This window comes from Oratosquilla oratoria, chromosome 44, assembly GCF_046742065.1.
Source record: "Oratosquilla oratoria isolate Oo_2021 chromosome 44, ASM4674206v1, whole genome shotgun sequence".
In the NCBI taxonomy this organism is placed as follows: Eukaryota; Metazoa; Arthropoda; class Malacostraca; order Stomatopoda; family Squillidae; genus Oratosquilla; species Oratosquilla oratoria.
The window spans coordinates 14,527,914-14,540,413 of NC_134820.1; positions in this window are offsets into that span (position 1 = coordinate 14,527,914).

Consider the following 12,500-nt stretch of genomic DNA (forward strand, 5'->3'; position numbering starts at 1 on the left):
CGGTATCAACGAATTGGGAGGTGGTGGCGGAGGTGTGGGTGTATTCTTCGTCCCAGAGGGCGTCCCTATGGTTGAAGTCTCCAATCACTATGCAGTTGTCGTGGAGGTCTCCAAGTGAAATAGAGGGTCTTTACGGGATTCAAGCAACCGAACTTCCCTCCCGCTCGACGAACTGATCTGCCACCGCCGCACAAATATGCTTCCAGCTATTCTATTTAATTTATATCTTTCCTACGGTACTTTTATTTTACAGGAATTTTAAATATGTTAATTATGACCTCCTTGCATCCCCAAGTTCTGTGACTATAAGACAAGTTCGACAGTGTTTTCACATTTGTCTCTCCACGAGAAAGTTTCAGTTAAGAAATCATCTGATATTCAAATATCTCAACCAAGACTAAGCATCAACAAAGAGTATATTCATAGCTTCAATTCTGAATAGTACCAATGAAAAAGCTGGCTTTGCGGCTGTGAAGTCAACTGCTTTGTTTCTCGTGTTTGTAGGTGAGATAATGTGGACAAAAGATACGATTTAGAGATCTAGACAAAATGATAAGAAAGCTGAAAAATATAAGAATTCAAAGAAGTCCATCAAAATATGGTTTTACTGACACTTTTAGGAAATGTAAGTATCAATGAGAAACTTAGTGAGGCATACAGACTTTTGAAAATCAATGAGCTTTACATAAAAGTTAAAAAGAACAGTGAAATGTTATCCAAAATTGTAGACTGTATTTTCTCTTGAGGAAACTTTGAAACTCCCTTACGTAGACATGATGAAGGAGACGATTCAGTAAATCAAGGGGTAGCCTATTCAAAGGATTAATGTGTAGTATTTTTCACACACACACGCGCGCGCGCGCACACACACACACACACACACACACACACACACACACACACACACACACACACACACACACACACACACACACACACACACACACACACACACACACACACACACACACACACACACACACACACACACACACACACACACACACACACACACACACACACACACACACACACACACACACACACACACACACACACACACACACACACACACAATTAAAAAAAATAAAGCGTCTTCGATACTACAGAACTACGAATGGATGAGCATGTCTGTGCCTCAGTCTCTTTCCTTATCGCTATTTTTTTTACCCAGCTTACAGTGAGCAACGTTGGTCACACTGCGCTCACTCCCCTCGTGATTCCAATAAATTAATGTGTCTCTATTGGACGCCCCATTGATGACCGTTTAATCACCTGTTGGTTCCGATGGCCTAAGTTCAATATCCCTCCTACATTTTTCTTCAATTATATCTATATACATATATCTAATCGCATTTCTCCAAGCTACTCTTATTTCGTTATTTCCAATGTCTCCATAGAGGTTACGGGTGGGGTTGGGGGGGGGGGGGGGAGAAGAGGAAAAAAAAAGGGGGGGGGGAGAATGTAAAGTACCGAGCTATCGATTTCTATGGTCTAGTTCAGGGGTCACCAAACTTTTTTCACTGCGGGCATGATAACTGAAAGAATGACGAGCGCGAGCCGCATTATCATTCTGTTCAATACTTGCAAGCCAGAACGAAAGCTCTGGGAAAAAAGACGAAAAACTAAGTTTAGTATTCCTTGTTAATCATGGGTGAGTGGCGTGCAATGCACACACACACCCAAAACAACAACAACAACAACAACCAACATGTTTATTTACTAAAAAGTTATCAAAGAAGCGACGTAAGCAAAAAGATAGTTACATCAGACATAGTGTGCACACATCCGAATCTTACAAACTAAGCAGCAAAAAAGTTTAGTGAGATTTGTGAAACTGATGTTTGGCTTTCAAGATATCATCAATGTTTGGTTTGGAATTGCTGCATCCAATCAAGAGAATTGCTTTCAAATGTTCATCAGTCAATCGCGTTCGATGTGTTGACTTTGCATACTTCATTTTTGAAAATGTTTGCTCACAGACATAAGTTGTTCCAAACACTGATGCCATACCAGCGGCAAAGTTCTTCAGTTTCGGAAAGTCATCATCAGGTAAGCAGCGGTAAAATGCAACAAGTTTTCCTTCTTTGTGCTTCTCTTTCAACAAGTCATTTGCTTGCAAATCAATGAGCTCCATCTGTAGTTCAACTGGCACATCATCAAGGTTACAATCAAACGGATTCTGGAACAGAAGAATGTCTCTCTCAATTCTGTCAAGATCTGAAAATCTCTTCAAAAAAATGCTCCTTCAAGTCACGAATAATCTTTTTCGGAAAATCGAGGTTGACATCTTCGGCGATTGTAGCGCAAAACTCTTTGAAACAGTGAAAATGAGAAAAGTTTTCTCTTTCCAGTTGTGCTTCAAACAATGACAGCTTTCTCCGAAATCCTTTGATGATTCTGTAGAGATCACAGACGAGGTTACCCTTTCCCTGAAGTTTCAAGTTCAGTTCATTCATGTGGGATGTGATGTCGACCAAAAATGACAACTTTGACAGCCAGGTAGGATCTGACAGCTCTATCTTTTTCAGTGAGAAAAACATCAATTTCGTTTCGGAGGTTGTATACATACATACATACATACATGCATACATACATACACACACACATTCATAGATGCATACATGCAGACATTTATAGATATACTATATTATCATGCATACATGTATGCATGCATGCATAGAATAGTATATATTTGTATAGTTACATATTTGAATACATACACATGTGAATGCTTACATATATTCAAATTTGCATGCATACACGATTACATACATACACGTACAAATATATAAATACACATACACGTGCATGCTCACACACATGTATACATGCATACAAGCATATATGCATATATTCATATAATCATTCATGCAGAAAAAACCCACTGGTAAATATGAAGCTTAGTCAGAACGTTTTCGTCTATCTAGGACATTATCAAGGAATACACAGTTACAGAGACATAGGCTGGTTTATATATATATATATATATATATATAATATATACATAAAGTAGTAAACAAGCTAGGAAACATGGGAAGGACCCACAAGATGCTTCATAATCAGGTTGAGAAGTGTGTTTACTTTAAGGACATTTGGTCATATGAATTACAGTAAAATAATCATTTATGTATATGCAAAGGCACCAGGATATCCGTCCACTGAATGAAATCCTTCGACGTCTTCGTTACAAAGCAATATACACAATGTATCACCTTACCAAGAGTGGGTGAGAGGAGCATTAGAGGTAATATCAACACATTCGTGCCAAAACTCTTCATTAATCGAATGAATTCCAATTAATTAGTTAGAAAGAGTTGGTTAAAACAATTTAGGTCTTTATGCGTTGTGTTTGTGGGAATATATACTTTATTGCTAAATTCAGACACGATGATAATGATGATCTTTGGTTATTTTCACCATCTGGCCTAAATGATTATAGTCTTCAACTTCTTTAAGACTCTCACCATCTTTCCTTTAAACTTTCGTGCTGAACATTACTTTAGTTTTACTTTTGTTCATCTTCAAACCTACTTTGAGACTTTCCTTGTTCAAATGACTCAGCATATCTTGCAAGTCTTCTGCAAATCTTAGGTGGTTCAAATATTCGCCAGTAATCTTTAAACCTTTCTCTTCTCAACTCAACCTTTTGAAAATCTCTTCTAAACAAGCTGTAAATAATTTGGGTGAAATTGTATTGCCTTGCCGTACTCCTTTCTCGATCTTGATATTTTTTATATCTTTATGTAGTCGAATTACAGCTGTACATTTCGCATAAATCTTTTCTAAAACCATTACGATTTGTTCGTTTGTACCTTGCTTGCGTACCGAGTTTAGTATTGGTATTTGTTCTACCAAGTCAAAGGCCTTTTTGTAATCTACAAAAACTAAACAGAGGGATATAATGTATTCTGTCAAATGGTCTAGAGTCGAATATCCGCTCCTAAAGCCTGCCTGTTCTCTCGGTTGGAGTCCATCTAAAACTTGACTTAGTGCATTTGTAAGGATCTTGGAGAATACTTTATGTACATTTGATAGCAAGATAATCGGTCGATGGTTACTAAGGTCCTTCTGGTCTCCTTTTTTATGAAGTAAAATCAATATAGCAATGCACCACGATTCAGGAACGATTTCTTGACGTAAGCACTGGGTATACAACTAAGCTAACTTAGTATGAACTTCTTTCCCTGCGTCTTTCATAAGATCTATCGATATACCATCTTCACCAGGTGCTTTTTCTCGTTTCACATTTTTAGAGCAAATTCTACTTCTTATTTTGTAATCTCTGGTACACTATTAACGTCTACAGATGAATTTACTGACTCAGCTACGGTCTTCGACGAGTAAAGCTATTGGTAAATTTCTTCTACTCTTTTTACCATTCTGTCTCTGCATTCAATTATTTTTCCATTTCTATCTTTCAAACATATCATTTGCTATCTTCATAAAGCATGTCTGTACTCGGTCCCTTTAATACTTTTACCTTTCCGAATACAAAGGATTACAAAGAAGGAACATGCCGACAGGAGACCTTGTCCATAACTAGGTCGGATACGGATAAATATATAATAATGATAAATAAACGAAAGAAAAATAAACAAAAATTATAGTAATATAAATAATAATAAATAAAACAAATAAATGTATAGGTATAGTTAAATAATAAAGAAACAGGTAAATTGTAAATAATAGTAAATTTACAGATAACTGTTGATAAATGACAATCAAGCAAATGATAATAAACAAACAAATAATAACAAACAAATAAACAAATAATATAAGATAAATGACACTCATTACAGCATTTTGCTTAGGTGTTTATCTAAACGAATCTTAAAGCTTCGAACTGAACTTCATTGCACTGCTTCTGCAGGAAGTTTGTTTCACTCATTAATTACACGGTTGGCGAAGTTGTTTCTACCCACCTCCATATTAAATCTATTTCCTGACTGTTTGAGACTATTATTTCTTGTCGGATTCTCATTCAGTGTGAGAATTTTGTCACTTCTGATGTTGTCAATTCCCTTTAGAATCTTAAAGACCTGTATCAAGTCACCCTCTGAGTATACGCTTTTTTAGGGAAAACAGATTCATATGTTTTAATCGATTTTCGTATGATTTATTTTTGATATTTGGAATCAGTTTTGTGGCTCGCTGTTGTACTTTTTCCAATCTGTCAATGTTTATTTCATCCATGTTTCTCTTTCTTTTCTCTGATCTCTACCTTTTCTTGAAAAGCTTGTTTAGTTCTACTCTATTTCGTCTCTCCTGCTTTTAATTTGCATAGTCCTTGTTCTTTTCATTAGGTATTTGTAGCTTTGGAGTATTTGTTTTCTCTGATAATTTTTGTACTTCCTACTTTCTCTTCCGATTCCCTAATGATATTCACTAAACTCAAATTCATATCTTCGACCTGTGTCCTAGTTAGTTCCTAGAGCTTGTTTAGTTCTACTCAAATTTGTCTTTCCTGCTTTTAATCTGCATGATTCTTGTTCTTTTCATTAGATGATTTGTAGCTTTGAAGTATTTATTTTCTCTAATATTTGTTGTACTTCTTACTTTCTCTGCCGATTCCCTAATGATATTCACTAAACTCAAATTCATATCTTCTACCTGTGTCCTCGTTAGTTCCTAGAGCCTCGAATCTATTTTTGATTTCTAACTGAAATGTCTTCTTGTTATCCTTAACCTTTGCAAGGCTTGCTTTCTTTTTTAAAACTAGCTTATTTCTCTCGGCTCTGAAATTGAATTTAGCTGTGCAACCTACCATTCAATGGTCACTACCCATGTTGACTTTATTTATGACCGTAACATTGCTAACGCTCTTGCTCTCATCTTCTAGTGTGAAATATACTTCGTTCTTTGTTGTTGCGTTTGGAGTTCTCCAGGTCCATTTACGACCTACACGCTTTTGTAAAAAAGTGTTCATTATCCTCATGTTGTAGTTCTCCGCAAAATTGACTAATATCTCGCCTCTTTCACCTACTCCAAACTTCCCAATGCATGCCTCATCTTCTATCTTCTTCCCTATTACCAACGTGTACTTACTTTTTTCTTGATCCATTACCTGACTTAAATCATCATAGAAGATTTCAATTTCATCGTCTGCAGTTGGTGCATAATCCTGAACTATTCTTAAATTGTACCTTTTACACAGTCTAATCCCAATCCAAATTACCCTGAACTTGACTACGTTACCAGCAACCTCTCGATTGATCAAGAATCCTACTTCACTAGATCTTTCTTTGTCCTTACCTCTATAGTAGAACAGGTGGTGGCCATCTTGTAATTGTATCAGCTTTGCTTCAGCTCTTCGCTCAGTCTTACGATACCCCACTTGATGTTGTCTAGTTCTTCCATTAAACTCTCCAGCCTGTGGTCTTCTGAGAGAGTTCTTACATTGTAAGTATAGATCTTTATTTTCTTTATATTGTTTAATGTCCAAGACTTGGATCTGCTTGGACAGTGCTTACTCATATTCGGTGTCACACTGCCAGTAAGTGCACGAAGCAATGCGCTTGGACCTTCAGGAGACGATGATTCAATAGGAACGCCCGGTTTTGTTTTGGCTGTACTAATCATGGTTGCTATGAAGGGGTTTTGGCAGTAATCTCCCCTCCTTGTCAACTGGTTTCTGGTGAGATATTTCTTTGATGTCACCTTATTCATTATATTCGGTAAAGCCCTATAGGGTGTGCAATGGTCCACGTCGTCATCATGACGGTTTCCCATATATCTATGAGGAATTTCCATATTCGCCGTCAAGGACGTGCCAGTTAGCAGTGGGTCCTGCGCATGTGTGTGAACTGCTCTTTGTCTGATATTTCTAACAAAACCTGTTCAATATGGGTGACCCTGCAGATATTTCCTCTCTATCGACATAGTTTTTGTAATCATTAAGATTCTCAAGCCTATCCACCACGTGAAGGTGTCAACTCTCGAATAGGCCGCCGGATGTACAGAATAGATAAATATATATACATATGCATATACATACATATATATATATATATATATATATCTATATATATATATATATAGATGTATATACACACATTTATATATGTATATAATGATAATAATTAAAATGATAATTTCAGTACGAATTTATTTCCAACTAGCCATGAAGCCACCATCTGGGCGGATTATTTGGCGGATTTTTGGCTGCGTCGAACAAATGGGCCTTCGGCCTTAAATGATAATCTAAAACGAATAGAATAAGAAATAAATTCAACTTAATCTTATCTAAAATAACTGTACTAGATAGATACTGCAGTGCAGCAGGAATCACAAAATATTTGGTCAAATTGGGCGTTAGGATGTAAAAATTCTTTGGATTTATGTTCTTATGTTCTTATTTCTAACCCTGGGACCTCCAAAATAGAACTGACCATGAGAAAAGAAGGGTTGTAGAAGGTGCAGTACAACTAGTATCAAGAAAGCTTCTTAGGAACCGGGATTCCTTAGAAGCCGGGGTTCCATAGAAGCCGGGGCTCCTTAGAAGCCGGGGTTCCTTGGGAGTCGGGGTTCCTTAGCAGCCTCTTGAAAAGTCCTATTCTGTCAGTTCAGGGTTCCTATTCAATTGATTCGGTATTGCCACAAATATTATTTTTGAATTCTGGGCATTATCCTGATTCCATAATGGACGCACATATAGACATACAATGGGTTTTTACTAATATATAGAAAAATATAGATAGTCTGTCTCTCCAAAGCCGACAACGTTTCCCGCCCTCTGCCGAAAAAAAATCGTACCAATAGATTTAAACTATTTTTTCCACGACCCCCATCCCCCAAAAGTAAAAACGATTTTATTTCCAGCAGTTGACCCGCCCACTAAAGCCAACCACTTTTCCCGCACTCAAAAAAAAAAAAAAAAAAAAAATCGATTTGTCGGCTTGCCCACCAGAGCCCTTCGCTGTGTGTCAAGTTCCTGGAGGAGCTAATAGGACGTTCTTCGCCGAGGGAGGCTCTCCGCCTTCCTTCCTCCAGGATCAGAAAGGTGCGGCCCAACGTGTCCTTCTTCGGTCGTTGTCGCCAAAATCGCCTTCGTATGTCCTGTTTTTCGCCCTCAGCTCCATAGAGTCTTCAGTCACCGTATTTCACTGGCGTTCTTCTAAATCTTTCTCTCCATATATATTCCTTTCATTGTTCTTTGGCTGCCGCTGAGTCTCGCCGAGCACGTCAAATGGTGTCCGTTTGTCGCCGAAGTCCCCCAAATGTTCTCGAGGTTCTTCGGGAAGACGACAGATCCACGACTGGCAAACAGACGTTTCGGATGAAGAATATTTGGGTATGTGCTTGCGTGCATGTACAGTGTGTATGTATGTATGTATGTATGTATGTATGTATATATGTATATGTGTGAGTACGCATGTATGTTAGTACGTATGTATGTAATTTCGCATGTATTTATATACGTATGTATGTATCTATGAAGGCATACATATGTGTATGTGTGCGTATATATAACTATGGATATATGTGCACAAGTACACATATTTATATGAATGTATGTATGTATGTATGCATTTATTCATGTATGTATATGTATGCATGTAGACATACATATGTATATGTATGCGTATATGTAATGATGCATATATGTGAATACGTATACATGCATATATGAATATATGCATATATGCTTGTATGCATATATACATGTGTGTGTGCATGTACGTATACGTGTATGTATATATTTTTACATGTATATATGTATATAAGCATGTATGCATATATATGTATGTATATATGAACGTCACTTGAAAACCACCGTTGGAGCAAAAAAGACTGAAGACAGGGGATCTATATATTTCGATTGCAAACTGCAACCCTCTTCAGTAGATACAAAGAATAGAAGAGTGAGTGCTACTTAAGTAGCACCCTTGACAAGAAAAAGGGGAATATTTGGAGAGGATGCACATCTATTTATACGCACGACTTCAAGGAATCTTTTGCTCCTTTGCCCTAATGAAAGAGTGTTCCGGCTCCTTCATAAATGTGCCCATCGACAAACCAAAGACATTGGCGAACATCATAAAGGTATCTTGAAAAAAAAACTTGATAGGCTTTGTAATAACAGTGTATGGGCTAAGTATGCCATTTTAGACAATTTTGTTAACCTTTCGAGTGTTGTTTTCACAAAATCATAATTAGAAGTCTTAGGTCTTGGATTGAATTTTGCCCTCAAACCAGATAAGCATCATGCTATGGACTTTCTCGTAGGTTTTGATAAGTTCCTAGCTAATAACAACTACGACAAAAACTTGTTATGTTTAAAAGGTGCTCCTCTGCAAGGCATTGCGGATTGTTTTAATAAGAGTATTGGGCTTCCCAGAAGGTATCAAAAGAGTTTGGAAGTAATCAGAAGCATAGACAACATTATTATTACCAAGCCAGATAAGGGAAGCAAAATAGCTATTCTTGACCATGACAGTTATGTAGATAAAGCCTTGGCCCCCTTAATGATACCAATACATATGAGCAACTCAGTAAAAATCCACTTAAAAACATATCTGCTACTTTCAATATGGAAGTTCGTAATATCACCAAAGACGAGGAGGTTTTGAAACTTAAAGTGGGTAATCCCAAGTTGCCTTATTTTTACGGCCTTCCAAAATTACACAAAGCTGATATCCCCCTCAAGCTTTCCAAATGGCTAGCAAACCTATCATCCCCGTTTGCTGGTACTTTTTCTGATTCCCACTTAAAACACTCAGAGGATTTCATCACAAAATTAAAACAAGTGAATATTTCTATTAGTAAAATGCTTAGTCTAGATGTAATTTCTCTTTTTACGCATGTTTGTGTTGATGACGTCGTGTCCTTCCTTGAAACCAAGCTACAACCTTTTCAGGACAAATTCCCACTCCCCGTTACAAAAATCATCGCTCTTATTCGTTCATGTGTTACTACAAATGTTTTTTTCTTTCAGAATTCTTTTTTTAGACAAATATTAGGTTGTAGCATGGGTTCAAATCTCTCCCCTGTACTGGCCAATCTGTATATGGAATACTTTGAGTCTGTTCTCCTCCCAACCCTTAAACCCCCAGACATGGTCTATTTAAGATACGTGGATGACATTTTTACTCTTTGGGATGAAAATTTGGGTTCGTTTGATAACTTTTTTTGTTAATTTAAATTCTTTAGCCCACAACATTGATTTTAAAGTTGAATGGAACGTACAAGGTAAGCTACCCTTTTTAGATGTTCTTATTGTTCGTGACGGAAATAAGCTCGTTTTTACTGTCTATGAAAAAAGAGACCCATTCTGGTAGTTATCTCCATTTCTTCAGCAGTCACCCAGACAAAGTAAAAAGTAGCGTCGCCTCAGGTTTATTTCTTCGAGCTCTAAGGATTTGCAGCCCCCAGTTTCTTGAAGGAGAATTAAATATGATTAAATCTTAACTTAGCAAGTTAGCTTATCCGGATTGGTTCTTGGTCAAAGCTCTCAGCCGAGCGAGATCCAATTTTTTTCCACCCACACCCACCCACCCACCCACACCCACCCACCCACCCACCCACACCCACACCCACACCCACACCCACACCCACACCCACACCCACACCCACACACACACACACACACACGCACACACACGTACACACACACACATACACACACACACACACACACACACACACACACACACACACACACACACACACACACACACACACACACACACACACACACACACACACACACACACACACACACACACACACACACACACACTGATAATAGCAATGAACTAGAGAGAGATAACAGGGGAAAATATAATAGTTCCAGTCTTCCTTAGCGTTTCACAGTTTTCTTCAGTGTTTCACAAAGAGAAAACGGAAGCAGCCATACGATGTCAGAAGCTGCGCAGAACGGCTCAAATGGTTAGACCTGGTATATATAGACCTTGGTATATCCTTTATTGCTAAATTCAGACACGTACAACTTCTTCCTACTGTTTTTTGAGTGTATCTTCTCTTTGATAATGATAATGATGATAATAATAATAATAATGATAATGATGATAAGGATGATAATGATGATGATGATAATGATAATAATGATTAATAATAATTATGACAATTATTATGGTACAAATTAATTTACAACAGCCGACCCACCCACCGAGCTCACCACTTTTCCTGCCCTCCGCCGGATGTACAGAAAAGAAAAGAATATATAAATATATATATATATATATAATATATATATATATATATATATATATATATATATATGTATATATATATATATACATATATATGTATATATATATATATATGTATATATACATATATATATATATTATAATATATATATATATACTGTCTATATATATGTATATATATATATATATATATATATATATATATATATATATGAGTGGCAGGGTGGTGAGATAAACACCGAGAATCGTTGAAGTTTTATTAACTGACGTTTCGCTCTTAACAGAGCTTCTTCAGAGTGTACTGGATTCTGGATTCCTAGGAAAGACCACCCGCTTGCCCGGGATCGTTTTTTGAGGGAGGGGAAGAATGTCCATAAGAAAATGAAAAGACAGTAGCGTATAAAAGAGGGCTATTGCCACCGGGCGATTTGCGAGCGATTCAGGCGGTTTACCTATAACTGATTAGCCTGTAGCTGCATATAGACGATCTTCTGTGTACTTGGAGTTGGGAACTACAATGAAGCCACCTTCCTTAGTCTCCTTTATCTCATCCTTTCTCTTTTCCATTATTTTAAGCGCTATTTTCTTCAAACTATGTAGTAACCCTCCTGGATATTTAAGTCCTGAGAACACTTTAAATAATGGAAAAGAGAAAGGATGAGATAAAGGAGACTAAGGAAGGTGGCTTCATTGTAGTTCCCAACTCCAAGTACACAGAAGAGTTAGGAAATTTGCTCCGCAGAGCAGGGCTGAAGATCGCCAGTACATCCAGTACGAAGATAGGTGAAGTAGTGAGAGGTAAGGGTAGAAAAGAACATAACAACAACATGGTTTATAGAATCCCATGTGGTGGCTGTGACCTAAACTACTTTGGGGAGACAGGAAGAGGCATACACAAGCGGACATATGAGCACAAGAGCGACCTGAGGGCCCACCGAACATCAAACACCCTGATGGTTCATGCGGAGAAATACGGACATTTACCTAACTGGGATGGAGTGGAAATATTAAAACAAGGGTTAGACAAGAAAAAAAATAAAAATAGTAGAGGCAGCTTTTATAGCATCCCAGCCCTGCTGTAACCATCGTGATGGTTTTATTAAGCTGTCCAAAACGTCCGGCTGGATGGTCTTACAGGAGCTGAAGGGTACGAGAGGGAGGGAGGGGGTGGGTTAAGGAAGGAACGCGGAATGAAGTAAGATATATAACTGTTGATTTCCCGATCATGTTTGTACACTCTGAAGAAGCTCTGTTAAGAGCGAAACGTCAGTTAATAAAACTTCAACGATTCTCGGTTTATATCTCACCACCCTGCCACTCATTTTG